The sequence below is a fragment of the Macaca thibetana genome, chromosome 14 (assembly GCF_024542745.1).
Source record: "Macaca thibetana thibetana isolate TM-01 chromosome 14, ASM2454274v1, whole genome shotgun sequence".
Classification (NCBI taxonomy): domain Eukaryota; kingdom Metazoa; phylum Chordata; class Mammalia; order Primates; family Cercopithecidae; genus Macaca; species Macaca thibetana.
In genome coordinates, this window is record NC_065591.1 from 12,800,936 (window position 1) to 12,815,345 (window position 14,410).

General features: G+C 47.4%; 1 protein-coding gene across 1 annotated transcript in view; it reads left to right on the forward strand.

Annotated features, from left to right (window-relative positions):
- The first annotated feature begins 536 nt into the window (after nucleotides 1-536).
- VPS37C (VPS37C subunit of ESCRT-I) overlaps nucleotides 537-14,410 on the forward strand; it is a 31,066-nt gene continuing 17,192 nt past the window's right edge. The window contains 1 exon segment of the mRNA XM_050756963.1: nucleotides 537-824. The gene's annotated coding sequence lies outside the window, so the exon portion shown is untranslated.

The window sequence follows — 14,410 nt, forward strand, 5'->3', positions numbered from 1 at the left end:
CTTAAGACATTGACATCAGTTACCATTGTAAATAGACTTATTTGGTCTCAAATCCCGCTGGGAAATAGCAGAGCAGTGGGTTTCGTAGATGGGAAAGGAAACAGAATAGAAACAACAAAACAATAAAACAAAAAAACACCTGATTAGTTAACATCAGGTCACTTCAGGGTCCTTTTTTAAAGGGTTAGAGCAGAGGCGGCTTCCTAATTATGCTGCAATCTCCTGTTTCCAAGGGGGAAGGGAGGAGATAGGGAATATCGGTAATTCTGTAGAATAAATGGGTGGGGGAAAGAGATTAACTAGTAAATGGAAATGAGTGTGTGGTGGCCTTGGGGCTGCTCAGTCTGAGCTCAGCCCATCTGGGGCTCCTCCTAGGTTCTGGGCTTCCATCTGCTTCCCGCTCCTTTGGGGTCCCTCCGAGCAGCCTCCCAAGGTCGAGCTGTGTACTGAGCGAGTCTTCGGGGCCACTCGGAAGACAGTGGACGTCCGCGCCGGCGCACTCGCCCAGAGCGGCCTGGTCTCCGCCCAGTGGGCGGGGCCTCTTCCGGGGGGCGTGCGGCGTGCACGGGAGGGGTCTCGGGGGCGCTCCCGTGGTTGTGGCACGGGTGACTGCGAGCGTGTGTGTGTGGCACGATATCGTGGTAACCCAGAGGCGCGCGAGGCGGGGCGCCCAACGGGGTAGCGCGGCGAGCACGCGCGCCACTGGGGCGCCGGACGTTGAAAGGGGGGTCACATCCGGCAGGGGGCGGGCCTGGCGGACCCCGGAAGTGTGGGTGCGGCTGCGGTTTAACCCGCGGTGGCGGCGGCGGCGGCGGCCCTGGCAGGTGAGCCGGGACTGGGGAGGGTCCCAGCTCTGCCGCAGGCGGGCGGGGCAGAGGACGACGGTGGGGGCGGCGCCGGCGGTGGCTCCCGGAGCGCCCCCGCCTGCCCGCCTCATCCTGGCAGAGGCCGATGATTGGGCACGAGGGGCGCGTGACTCGCGCCGGGGGCCGGCGCCCCTGCCCCTAGCGGTGGGAGGGACGCGGGGAGAGCGCGAGGCGCCGCCCCGGCTCCCCTGCGGGTCGCACCTCCAGTTCCGCTTCACCCCTCACCGCCACCCTCCTTTCTCCATCTCCGCAGGCCCTCGCCCCGTATGTGAGCATCTTGCGGTCACAATTCTGATGACATTAGAGCCAATTAGCCCATTGTATAGATGGGGAAGCTGAGGCCTAAGAGTAGGGTCTGACTTGCCAGAGGGCACGCGGGAGACCAGTGGCAGGGTGAGAGTTGGAGGGACTTTGTCTTTGACTTACTGGCTTGTGCCCTTTCTCCAGGACTTTGAGAGAGGAGACTTTCAGCTTTGGCTTTGTTCAGGACTCAGACTTGGACCTCCCGGCATCATTGACCATTTCTTACCGCAGGACCCTCTGGGCGCAAAGGGCAGTGATGCATACATACCCATTATATGCCTGGTTCCTCTCCATTTCCTCCTCAGCAGATGAGGAGATTTCCCACTTTACCGATGGGAGAAGGAGTTACCTGGAGCTGTTTTGCGAGTTACTGGCAGAGTTGACTCTACAACCTGGGGTTTTAGTCGCTGAGCTGAGGCAGTGCTTTCCTAGCTACACCTTGTCTGGGCTCACTTATCCTGGGAATGTCAGTCTTCAGCTCCAGAAACTTCCCAGACTCATTTCCCTTCTCTCAGTTCTCCTGTTGCTACCTAAGGCCTTTTCCACCCTTTTTATTGGCTCCTGGAGTCCCATTTCCTACTAATGCATCAAGATGCTGCCACCAGACTGTCATTTCTGTGACTCTTGGCCTTAGAGCTGGAGGTGGTGGTGACCGAGGAACTGGGGAAGGAAAGACTCTTACTTTGTTGTCCAAAGCTGCAGCCCTGCAGAGACCTGAACTCTGTAGTTCTGGGTGGGATTGGGGACTGTTGCGGTGAACATACTGGACGCTAAAGTGAGTCTTTGTTCTTTGCGGTGGTAGTGCTCAGAAAAACCTTTTTCCTAGATTATCTTGGAAATGTGATTCCATGCCTTTGTAATTTCCATTAAGTAGCACATTTTCATTGTAGACTTTCTGAGCAGTTTCTGCCGTTGTTTTGCAGGTAGCAATAGCTGTGATTTGTTGCTTGGCTTCATATGCTGGGCGCTGTTCTAGGGCTTTCTGAACATACCGAATTTTGTGAACATGTCCAAATAGGCGATGATCCCATTTTACAGATGAAGTGAGTTGCAGAGGTGTTAGATAACCTGGCTAGCGTCACACAGCCAGTAAGTGACCAAGTTTGGATTTTTTTTTTTTTTTTTGAGACGGAGTCTTGAACTGTTGCCCAGGCTGGAGTGAAGTGGTGTGATCTCCGCTCACTGCAGCCTCCGCCCCCTGGATTCAAGCGATTCTCCTGCCTCAGCCTCCCCAGTAGCTGGAATTATAGGTGCCCGCCACAACGCCCGGCTAATTTTTGTATTTTTTAGTTCAGACAGGGTTTCACCATGTTGGCCAGGCTGATCTCGAACTCCTGACCTCAGGTGATCCACCCGCTTCTGCCTCCCAAAGTGCTGGCATTACAGGCGTGAACCACTGTGTCCAGCCGCAAGTGGGATTTCTAAGCCATCAGTCTCATTTCGAAGTCAAGGTGCTTTTAACTGTGTGATACTGCCTCTCAGACCCTTTAGTTTACCAAAGGTGCTGGACCTTAAGAATAATTTCTGATGCTTGTTAAAAATACAGAGCTCCACCTCTAGAGATTCCCGTGCTATTGTCTGGAGGAGGGCCCAGAAATCTATTTTTAACGAACGCACTGGGTGATTCTTACTGTAAGGCAAGTTTGGGAAACACCGCCTGTTAAGAACTTTGTAGATTTGCTAGGCCACTGGTAGCTTGGAAGTGAGATTATTCCTGAGGATTCTTGTTTTCTTTTTGTTTATTGCTTTGAAATTTGTTAATTTGCCCTTAAGAGGCCTTTGGGTTAGCTAGCGGTACGAATCATTTCTGGACACTGTTGGCCAGTAATAGTAGGGGCTTTCCAGGCTGACAAAATCAGATCACTGAAGACCTGGCTTAATGGATTTAGCTCTTTTAATCCAGCTGGATCTCTGTTGTGTGGAAATTCTGTTAGAAGTGTCCTTGAAAGGTGGCGTTTCCACAAGGTTTTGGTCTGTTCCCAGGAGCTTACCGAAAGAGAGAGAGGTGTCTAATGGCAGCCCTGTCTGAGGTTTTGCTAGGTTTAAAGGCGTGTTTACTTAGTAGGTGCTCCTTCCAATTCATATCTCACCTCTTTATCTTCTTTTACTGGTTTACGTGAAAGACTAAGCAAATAGCAAACAGGTTTGCCTTGATTTAGCCGAGGCTGACAAGTAGGACCCCTGGGGCTTAGGATGGGCTGGAGCCAAACAGATAGCTCAGGCAGGTAGGCCTACCTTTGAAGACCTGTAAGTATTTTCAGTCCCGCTACTGATTTATCTGGTCCCACCTCAAGCAGGATTACAACTAGTCACAGGTAAAGTCAGCATTATAGGATTACTTTATTCTCCTGTCTGGTACCAAACACTGATTTCTAATTTATTTTCTTTTAAATAGAGAACATATTTCCCTGTTACATTTGCTGAGACTTGTTTTATGGCCCAGAGTATGGTCTATCTTGGTAAATGTTCTGTGAGCCCTTGAGGAAGTTGCCTATTCTGCTACTGCCGGATCAAGTGTTCTGTAACTTTCAGTTCAGGCAGGTTGGTTTGTAATGTTCAAGTCTTCTGTGTCCTTACTGATTTTTGGTCTTCTGTTCTTTCAGTTATTGAGAGAGGGACATTGACACTTCTGATTATAGTTGTGGATTTCTCCATTTCCCCTGGTAGTTTTATCGGTTTGTGTTTCACATGTTTCGAAGCTCCGTTGTCAATTGCACAAACCTTTATGAGTATTATATTCCATGTATGAATTGACCTTCTTTGTTGTATTGTATTAGGCTGTTTTGCGTTGCTATAAAGAAATACCTGAAGCAGACGATTTATAAAGAAAAGAGATTCATTTGGCTCACGGTTCTACACGCTGTACAAGAAACATTGCATCAGCATCTGCTTCTGGTGAGGACTCAGGAAGCTTTTACTCGTGGCAGAAGGTGAAAGGGGAACAGGTGTGTCACACAGCCACAGAGGGAGCAAGAGAGATGCCAGGCCCTTTTAAGCAACCAGCTCTCATGTGAACTAAGAGAGCAAGAACTCATTACTGCGGGGAGGGCACCAAGCCATTCATGAGGGATCTGTCCTGTGACCTAAACATGTCTCACCACTAGGCCCTACCTCCAACATTGGGAATCAAATTTTAACGGATTTGGAGGGGGCAGATATCCAAACTGTATCATTTACCATGAAATGACTCTTTTAGCCCCAGGAAATGTTCTTTGCTCTGAAATCTACTTTGTCTGATATTAGTATAGCTAATCCAGCTTTAAAAAATTAGTGTTAGGAATTGATTTCCAGAATATGTGAACAACTTCTGCTACTCAGCAACAAAAAACACAGCCCGATTCAAAAATGGGTGAAGGACTTGAATAGATATTTCTTCAAAGAAGATACACAAATGGCCAATAAGTACATGAAAAGATGCTCAACTTCACTAGTCATTATGGAATGCAAATCAGTACCACAGTGAGCTACCACTTCACCTATTACGATAGCTATTAAAACAAACAAGCAAACAAAAAAAAAACCAGTAAATAATAAATGTTGACAAGGATGTAGAGAAATTGAAACCCTTGTGCTTTTTTGGTGGGAATGGAAAATGGTATAGCCAGTGGAAAACAGCATGGCAGTTCCTCAAAAAATTAAACATGGAATTGCCATATCATCTAGCAATTCCACTTCCGGGTATATACCCAAATAAGTGAAAGCAGACACTTGAACAAGTATTTGTATACCCATGTTCGTAGCAGCATTATTTACAATAGCCTAAAAGTTGGGAACCACGCAAGTGTCCATGGACAGGTGAATGGCTAAGCAAAATGTGGTATATATATTAGATAGAATATTATTCAGTCTTAAAAAGGAAAGAAGACTTGATATATCCTGTGATATGGGTGAACCTTGAAGACATTATCCTTAGCGAAACCAGCTGGTCACAAGAGAACAAATATTGTTGTATTCCTCTTACATGAGGTTCCTAGAGTGGTCCAGTTGTAGAGACAGAAAGTGGAATAGTGGTTGCCAGACGATGGAAGAAAGGGAGAATGGGAAGTTAGTGCTTAATGCGTACAGAATTTCGGTTTAGGGTGATGAAAATGTTCTGGAAAGGAATGGTGGTGATGGTTATACAACAAAGCAAATGTATTTAATGTGAAAGAACTGTATACTTAAAAATGATTAAAATGGTAAATTTTGTTGCGTATAAAAGGGTTTTTAAAAATAGAAGATTTAAAAATTATGGTATATCTCTTAAAAAGTGTTTTTACTTCTAAACAATTTGTGTCTTTTTTTTTTTTTTTTTTTTTGAGACGGAGTCTCGCTGTGTCGCCCAGGCTGGAGTGCAGTGGCCGGATCTCAGCTCACTGCAAGCTCTGCCTCCCGGGTTTTTACGCCATTCTCCTGCCTCAGCCTCCCTAGCAGCCGGGACTACAGGCGCCCGCCACCTCGCCCGGCTAGTTTTTTGTATTTTTTAGTAGAGACGGGGTTTCACCGTGTTAGCCAGGATGGTCTCGAACTCCTGACCTCGTGATCCGCCCGTCTCGGCCTCCCAAAGTGCTGGGATTACAGGCTTGAGCCACCGCGCCCGGACAGCACTCTGTTTTTTTGAGACAGAGTTTCTCTCTGTGGCTCAGACTGGAGTGCAGTGGTGTGATCTTGACTCACTGCCAACAATTTGTGTCTTTATATTGAAAGTGGGCTTCTTGTAGGCAGCATATAGACGGGTGTTTTTTTTTGTTTTTTTTTTGTTTTGTTTTTTTTTTTTTTTTTTGAGACAGAGTCTCCTTCTGTTGCCCAGGCTAGAGTGTAGTGGTGTGATCTTGACTCACTGCAATCTCCTCCTCCTGGGTTCAAATGATTCTCATGCCTCAGCTTCCTGAGAGCTGGGATTATAGGCATGTGCCTACCGTGCCCAGCTAATTTTTTGGTATTTTTAGTAGAGACGAGATTTTGCTGTGTTGGCCAGGTTAGTCTTGAACTCCTGACCTTAAGTTATCTGCCCACTCCTCCCAAAGTGCTGAGTTTACAGGTGTGAACAACTGCACCTGGCCGGGGATTGCTTTTTAATCCAGTCTCACAAGCTGCATTTTAATTGGGATGTTAAGACTATTTAGATTTAATGTGATTATTGATACGGTGAAGTTTAAATCTACCTTCTTGCTGTTTGTTTTCAATCTGTGCCATGTGCTTTGTTCCCTTTTTCCTTTCTTATGACTTCTTTGGGATCGAGTAATTTTTATGATTCCATTTTGTTTCCTTTGTTGGTTTATTCTAACACTTTTTTTAGTGGTTGCTTTAAGATATATAGTATGCATCTTTAATTTGCCACAGCCTGTCTTCAAGTGATGTCATACCACTTTAGTGTAAGAATCTTGCAATAGTTTACTTTCATTTCCTTCCTCCTGGACTTCATACTGTTGTCACCTGTTTTACCTCGACACATGCCATAAATCCCATAACACATTGTTATTTTTGTTTTAAATAATCATTTTTTAAGGAGATTACAATGTAAAGTTCTTTTATATTTACTCATCTGTTTAACATTTTTGGTGCTCTTTATTCCTCCATGTAGATCCACATTTCTGTCTTGTTTCATGTTCCTTCTGACTTGAGGATGTCCATTTAACATTTCTTGTGGTGCTGGTCTGTTAGTGATGGATTCTTTCAGCTTTTGGGTGTCTAGAGAAGTCTTTACTTTGGCTTTGTTTTTGGAAGGCATTTTCCCTGTATAGAATTCTGGATTAACTATTTTTTTTTTTCAGTGCTTTAAAGATGTTCCAGTGTCTTTTGCTTGCATTGTTTCATATGAGTAATCTGCTATTTTTCTTTCCTTTTTTCTTCTTGTTTTTTTAAGAGGCAGAGTCTCACTCTGTCATACAGGCCAGAGTGCAGTGGCATGATCATAGCTCACTGAGGCCTCAAACTTCTGGGCTCAGGTGATCCTCCCATCTCAGGGTCCCTAGTAGCTAAGACTACAGGTGTGTATACCATGCCTGGGTAATTGTTTTAAATGATTATTCTTTATTTTTGTAGAGATAGGGTCTTGCTATGTTGCTCAGGCTGGTTTTGACTTCCTGGCCTAAAGTGACCCTATGGCATCGGCTTCCCAAAGTGGTAAGATTACAGGCATGAACCACCACACCTGGCCTGTTTATTTTTATTTTTTGCTCTTCTGTTTTTAATGTATCTTTTTCTCCTTCTAACTGCTTTTCTTTCTTTCTTCCATTTTTTTTTTTTTTTTTTTTTTTTTTTTTTGAGACAGAGTCTCACTCTATCATCCAGGCCAGAGTGCAGTGGCATGATCATAGCTCACTGCAGCCTCAGATTTCTGGGCTCAAGGGATCCTCCCACTTCAGCCTCCCAAGTAGTTGGGACCACAGGTCTGTGCCACCATGCCGGGCTAATTTTTTATTTTTTCTAGAAACAGGGTCTCACTATGTTGCCCAGGATGGTCAGAAACTCCTGAGCTCGAGCAGTCTTCCCATCTTGGCCTCCCAAAGTGCTGAGATTGCAGGCATGAGCCACCATGCCTGGCTCTGACTGCTTTTCTGAGTTTAAACAATGTAATGATGATGTGCTTTGTGTAGTGTAGTTTTCTTCATGTTTTTTTGTGCTTGGGTTCATTGAGTTTTTTGGATTTGTGGGTTTATAGCTTTCATCAGATTTGGAAATTTTTCAGTCAGTAATTCTGCAAATATTTTTTTCATTCCCTTTTCTCTTTCCTCTCTTTCGGGGAATCCAGTTACATGTATATAAGGGTGCTAGAAGTTGTTCCATAGCTCTCTGATCATTTATTTTTCCCACTAGTCTCTTTTTTTTTTCTCTCTGGTTTGTGCTGGATAGTTTCTGTTGCTATGTCTTCAAATTGACTGGTCTATTCTGCATTGTCTAATCTGCTGATACTCCCTTTCAGTATACTTTTTATCATAGACTTTGTAGTTTTCATCTGTAGAAGTTTGATTTGGGTCTTTTAAATATCTTCCCCGTCTCTAACATGCTTAATCTTTCCTTTTGCTTCTTGAACATACGGAATACAGTTTTAGTAACTGTTTTAATGTCCTTGCCTGCTAATTCCATTATCTGTGTATTTTTTGGGTCTGTTTCTATTGTTTCCCTCACTATGGGTCTTATTTTCTTGTTTCTTTGTATGTCTGGTAATTTTTAATTGTATATCACATGTTGTGAATTTTACTTTATGGGGTGCTGGATATTTTTGTATTTCTATAAATGTTCCTGGCATTGTTTTGGAACACTGTTAAGTTACTTGGGAACAGTTTGATTCTTTAAAGGTTGCTCTCAAGGCTTGTTAGTTGGGGTCAGAACAGCCTTAGGCCCAGGCCTGATTTTTCCTCACTACTGAGGCAGTACTGTCCTTAGTACTTTACCAATGTCCTGTGAATGATGAGGTTTTTCCACTGCGGCTGGTGGGCACACAAGACTATTTCTGTTTCAATTTGAGGTCCAAGGATTGTTGCCTTGGACGGGTACAGATCAGTACCGGCTGAGAGCCGGAGGGGGACCCTCTGTAGGTTTCTGGGGTTCTCTGTGTGGCCCTTTCCTCTCTGGTACTCTGCCCTGTGAACTCTGGCTACCCTGGCCTCCCTGGAGTTGGAATTCCTCTCCTCCACTCCCTGTGCCTTGGGCCTGGAGGCCCTCTAGGAGTAACTTGGAGCAGCTGTAGTACTCAGCTTTTTGTTTTCCACTGTCAGGGGTCACTCTTCTGTGTTGTCTGATGTCCAGCGTTTACAAACTGTTGTTCTATGTGTTTTTTTTGGCTTTGTCTGGCTTTTTAGTTTTTTGAGGCAGGAGAGTAAATCTAGTGCCTCTCCCTCCATGTTAGCCAAAAGCGGAAGTCCCTGTCCAGTCAGCATTCCTTGGATGCCTGGTGTATTAGTCTGTTTTTTCACACTGCTGTAATAAAAAGAACTGCCCAAGACTGGGTAACTACTAAGGGAAAGAGGTTTAAGTGACTCACACTTCCGCATGTTCGGGAGGCCTCAGGAAAGTTACAGTCATGGCGGAAGGTGAAGTGGGCTCGTCTCACATGGTGGCAGGTGAGAGAGTGTCTGTGGGAGAAACTGTCAAACACTGATAAAACCATCATAGCTCATGAGACCTCATTCACTATCACGAGAACAGCATGGGGGAAACTGCCCCCATGATCCATCCAATCACCTCCCACTAGGTCCCTCCCTCCACATGTGGGGATTATGGGGATTACAATTCACGATGAGATTTGGGCGGGGACACTGAGCCAAACCATATCACCTTGTATGTGCCCAGTGTTGACCTAGGCGCTGGGATGCAGAAACAAACACGACATGGGCTGTGTCCTTGGGGAGCTCACACTCCTGCTGGAGGAACATGCTGATTTCTAAATAAGAAATGCTATGTGCTATGTACAGAGTACCATGAAAGGCAGGATGAACTCTTTGGGAGGAAGGAGCAAGGAAAGCTTTAGAGAGTTGCTGGCTTTTGAGGGATGGAGCAGGCATTTTCTAGATGGGGAATGTGTAGGAAAGAGTATTCCGGGCAGAGTAGAGAGGAAGAGCAAAGGCAGGGCAGCTTGTGCGGTGAACTCCTTCCCGGGCAGGATCCCTGTCTGACTGATCTTTAGAGATGAATGTATGTCAAGTGACTGGAAGTGTGGTTTTTGTTCTGGGACTAGTAGGTAGAACAAAGAGAGTTGGGATGGTGTGAGCAACCCATGGAGAAACAGAGGCTCGGGGTCAGCTGATACAGGGCGTTGTATACCAACCCAAGGAGCACAAGATTTGGAACATAATACCAAATGCTGGGGAGCCATGAGAGGGCCATGGGAGCTCTGACTGTGTTCTCCCAAGGTTGCTGGGGGGTGTCAAAGAGGGCTGGAGAGGGCTGAGGCGGGCTCAGGGCAGACTTTCTGTACAAGCATGAAAATGAGTCCAGAGCTCAGTGTGGTCACAGATACAGCTTTGCCACCCTTTGTTTGATAATGGCCTTCATGGATTCCTGCCTGAGTCCAGAATTGATTTGAGAAGGCCTGGCTTGGTTTCTCTTTTTCTGTGGCTATACCCGTCTGCCTGTGGATGATTCCACTGGACCCGGAAGTTCTGGGTCTGGCTTATCACTGGCAGGGGTAGGATCTGCAGCTGCCCCACCTTTTATCCGCCTAGGATGGCCCCACCTCAGCGATCTCATCATCTTGGGCTTTGAATACACACCTTGCATGACCGGTGCACACTCCTGGATGTTGGTCCTGAGTGTGTCTTTGCCTTGACTTTCCTCTTGATCCCTCCTTAAGGGACAGTTGAATCCTCTTGCTCAGCTTGCTCTGTGCAGATTAGAAGTGGGGGCGGATGGACAGCTGCAGATTGAAATCCTTTCTGAGTCATCTGAACAGTAGGGACAAAGGAGATATAAGTGGAAGTGGGGTGAAGTCAGTATGTTTTTCTTTTCAAGTCAGTCGTGGGCCAAAGAAGGAAGAGGCCTTGCCAAGTGGCTGGGCTTTACTGTCAGGAAGTTTCAAAAACCAGCTGCCTATTCAGTCACCTGTTTCTTGGCCAACATTTTGACTGACGCTGAATGCTGTTGATCTGATCACATCCAGCCATTGGAGTTATGTTCCTCTGTTGACTGATGCCATCTCTGGAGGAATCTTAAATTCTCTGTCCTCAGAGTCCACATGGGAAGTGCTTGAGTTGCAGAGGTAAGAATGGGCTGAGTTTCTGTGCCCAGCCACGGTGATAGAAATCATGAGCGGCTGTTTATTGATCCCTGCCTGAGAGCCAGACTTTAGACTTTCTAGCCATGAAACTCAATTCGTTCTTACAAAAGCTCCATCTTATAGAAGACACTGAGGCACAGAGATTTTAAATCACCCATCCAGGCTCTCCCCAGCCAGTAAGCAAGAGTGCAGGGCTGTCTGCCTTACAGATTCAGAGTCTTTAATCCCTGGGTCTCCTGCAGAGCTGAGGTTCAAAGGAGGCACTGCTCCTGTGCTGCCGGGGCTCCTGGGCCTGTACACCTGTTCGGACTTCAGTCTGAGGGCTGGTGAAGGAGAGTAGTTACCACTTTAGTATTTGTTAGGACAGCATCATGCTGGGTTCTGAAGAAAATAGAACAGGTTCTACTCTTGAGGGGTCTAGTTGAAGATATCCTTACCAATGACCATTGATGAACTTGGTCCCCAGAGCCAGGCCTGGTGTTCTGTGGATGTGGACTTGATCGAGGCAGCCAAGCACAGTGAGGTGCATGGGCCGTGACGCTGGACGGCCTCCGTTGCAGTTCAGGCTCTGCGTTTCCTCCCTGGGAAACTGTGGGCAGGCACAGAACCTCAGTGTTCTCCTATTTAAAATAAGGAAAGCCTGAGGATGGACAGCGGCGTAGGCATGGTGAGGGTTACCCGAGTTGCTGCATGTAGAACACCTGGGCCAGCCACCGGCCTGTGAGCAGCCTCTAAACCTCAGACACAGGGCCTGTCACCGTTCCTGACACTGATGGGACAGTGAGGCTCCGGAGGGCAACTGGGCAGGAGGCGGTAAGGCCTGCTTTGATGACTCCCCACGCTCTGCACTGCTGGCAAGACATCACAGCTGAAAGGGAGTGGAGGAGGGGACCAGGGGAGGGGCTGGTGAGGGTTGGGAGCAGCAGGGATAAGGGGTTAGGACGGTGGTCTCAGGGGCCAACTCTAGGTCAAGGGGGAAACTGAACTGTGAGGACAGGGCTCTCCCCAACCTATTTGCCCAGAACATATGTGTTGTGAAGTGTTCTGTGCAGTATGGCTTGGGTTAAATGTTTGTTTGGGGGGAAAAAAAAAATCTCCTTTGAAAAAGGTTGAAAGTGACAGGATTAGGCCAAACTGGGCAAATGGGCAGAGGAGGGAGGCGTCCTGTCCAGACTGGTTAGGCTACTCGACAGGTGGTAGGTGAGGGGAGGAGCGGGGCAAGACGGCCAGCCTTAGGGAAGCAGTGTGATAGGACACACATCCGGGGAGCCTGGTGGGATGGTTGTGAGAAAGAGACCCTGGAGACGGGAGGACTAGTTTGCAGCCTGCACAGGGCAGGGATGGGTGTGTGAGAGAGCCTTTGGAACACTGGCTAGCTAAAACTTGGTGATTGAACCTCACAGGTGGAGGGACTCACATGTCTGAGCTGACCTGGAAGTCAGGGCCAGGAGCTGAAGCCACTGATAGAAAAGGAGACTGGGAGGAGAGTCTGGTTGGGGGAGAAAAAACGTTGATGAGTGAGGGGAGTGGAGATCTAGGAATGCTGGAATGCAGGTGTGTGTGGAGGTTCAGCAGGTTTGGGAGGAGTCCCTTTAGGGGACGGACTGGGTCAGCAAAGCCAAGCCTGTGGCGTACGGGGCAGGGTGTGAGCGCTGGGCTCTGCGGCCTGCCCGGTGCTGTTAGAGCCTCCCAGCCAGCCGAGCGGCTTAATTTCCTGAAGTCCTCTGCCACTCCGGGTGCCTCCCAGCATTTGGCACAGTGAGTGGGCTCGTTATTCTTAAGTCTTCTCACTTGACGGCCCTGCCTCTGGGCAAAGGGGGGTCAGATGGAGTTTTTCAGTGGATTGAGGAACAGTCAGTTGTTATGTAAATATTTATGTAAAGATGACAGTTTCCTTCATAAAGCAATTTCCTTATGAGAGATTGTGCATTCCCCCATGTATGCTTATATTTGAGGCCTCTTGTCTAGATTGGTTTGGAGCTTCTTTCAGAAAGCCACACCCTTTGCTTCCGTCTGGGATCAGCTCTTTCAGAGTCATCTGGTTCTAGACCTAGCTGGGTGCCTGGCACAGCTGGCAGGCAGCATTTCTTAACAGTAAGCTGTGAGGGTGTGGGAATGAGTACTGCCGGGTGCCGGACCTGCTGCTTGGTGGTCTTGTTTAATTCTCATTTAATCCTTACAATCCCATAGTGTTGGTCGTATTAGCCCCATTTTACAAATGAGAAACAGAATGAGAAAGGCCGAATAATGTGCCTATGGTGATAGAGCTAGTGAAGGGTCAGGATGGGATTGAAATCCAGGAGTTTTCGTCTCTAAAGCCTCTTCATGTGGTCTTTTTTTTTTCTTTTTTCTTTTTTAAGACAAAGTCTCACTCTGTCGCCCAGGCTGGAGTGCAGTGGCGAGATCTCGGCTCACTGCAGGCTCCGCCTCCTGGGTTCACGCCATTCTCCTGCCTCAGCCTCCCGAGTAGCTGGGACTCCAGGCGCCCGCCACCACGCCCGGCTAATTTTTTTGTATTTTTAGTAGAGACGGGGTTTCACCGTGTTAGCCAGGATGGTCTTGATCTCCTGACCTTGTGGTCCGCCCGCCTTGGCCTCCCAAAGTGCTGAGATGACAGGCTTGAGCCACCGCGTCCGGCCCCTCTTCACGTCGTCTGAACTATTTGTCCCTGGTGGGTGGGAGGAATCTCCAACCCCACCCCAGCCCCAACCCCAGCAGTTCCTTAGAAAGGATGAAAAACAGGTGGGGGCAGTGGCACAGGCCTGGACTCCCAGCTACTTGGGAGGTGAGGTGGATTGCTTGAGCCCATGAGTTTGAGGCTGTGAATTGAGCTCATGTTGCGCCCCTGCACTCCAGCCTGGGCAACAGAGTGACAGAGTGAGGCCTTCATCTCTTAAAAAAAGAAAACTAAAAACGCCTCTCTCTCCATGGTTTACACGGTAACTTTTCCAGTTGTGGGAAGGTCAGTTCAGTGCTGCTTTGGGACCAGTAAGAAGAACTTGATGATTTGATTTTTTTTTTTTTTTTTTAACTTCCTGTGGGAAGTCAGGAAACAAAACAGTCTGGCACTTGGATACACAGCTGGAATCATTCTGGGAAAAGAAAACCAGATCAGGCCCACAAGTATTTCCTCATTCAGTAGCACAATTAGGAAGGTTTCTAAGGCAACAGCAGGTGTTTCTGACATACGGGGTAAGATGGGGCCAGTTCCTTTTTAACATGTGCAGATTGGACTTTGCAGGTTGCTCTGGTAGTAGCTTTTTCTGGTGCCATAGGTGGATGTGGGGAATTGTAAGAAACCAGGGGATATCACAGCCGTCCTTGCAGTGTGATTTCGGGCTTGAGGTCACTGACAAGTAAGTGTTGTCTGGTAAGGCGAGGGGAGTGGTGGGAGCTGTGCTTCAGCTCCTGGGTGCTGGAGCCAGTGGAGGCTGGAACCCCCCTGCCCAATGTCAGCAGCCATTTCACTTGACACAAGATTGCAGCCCAGGGGTTGCAGGAATAACCCCAGGAGGTGGAGTAATTTATATTTGTTCAGTGCTCA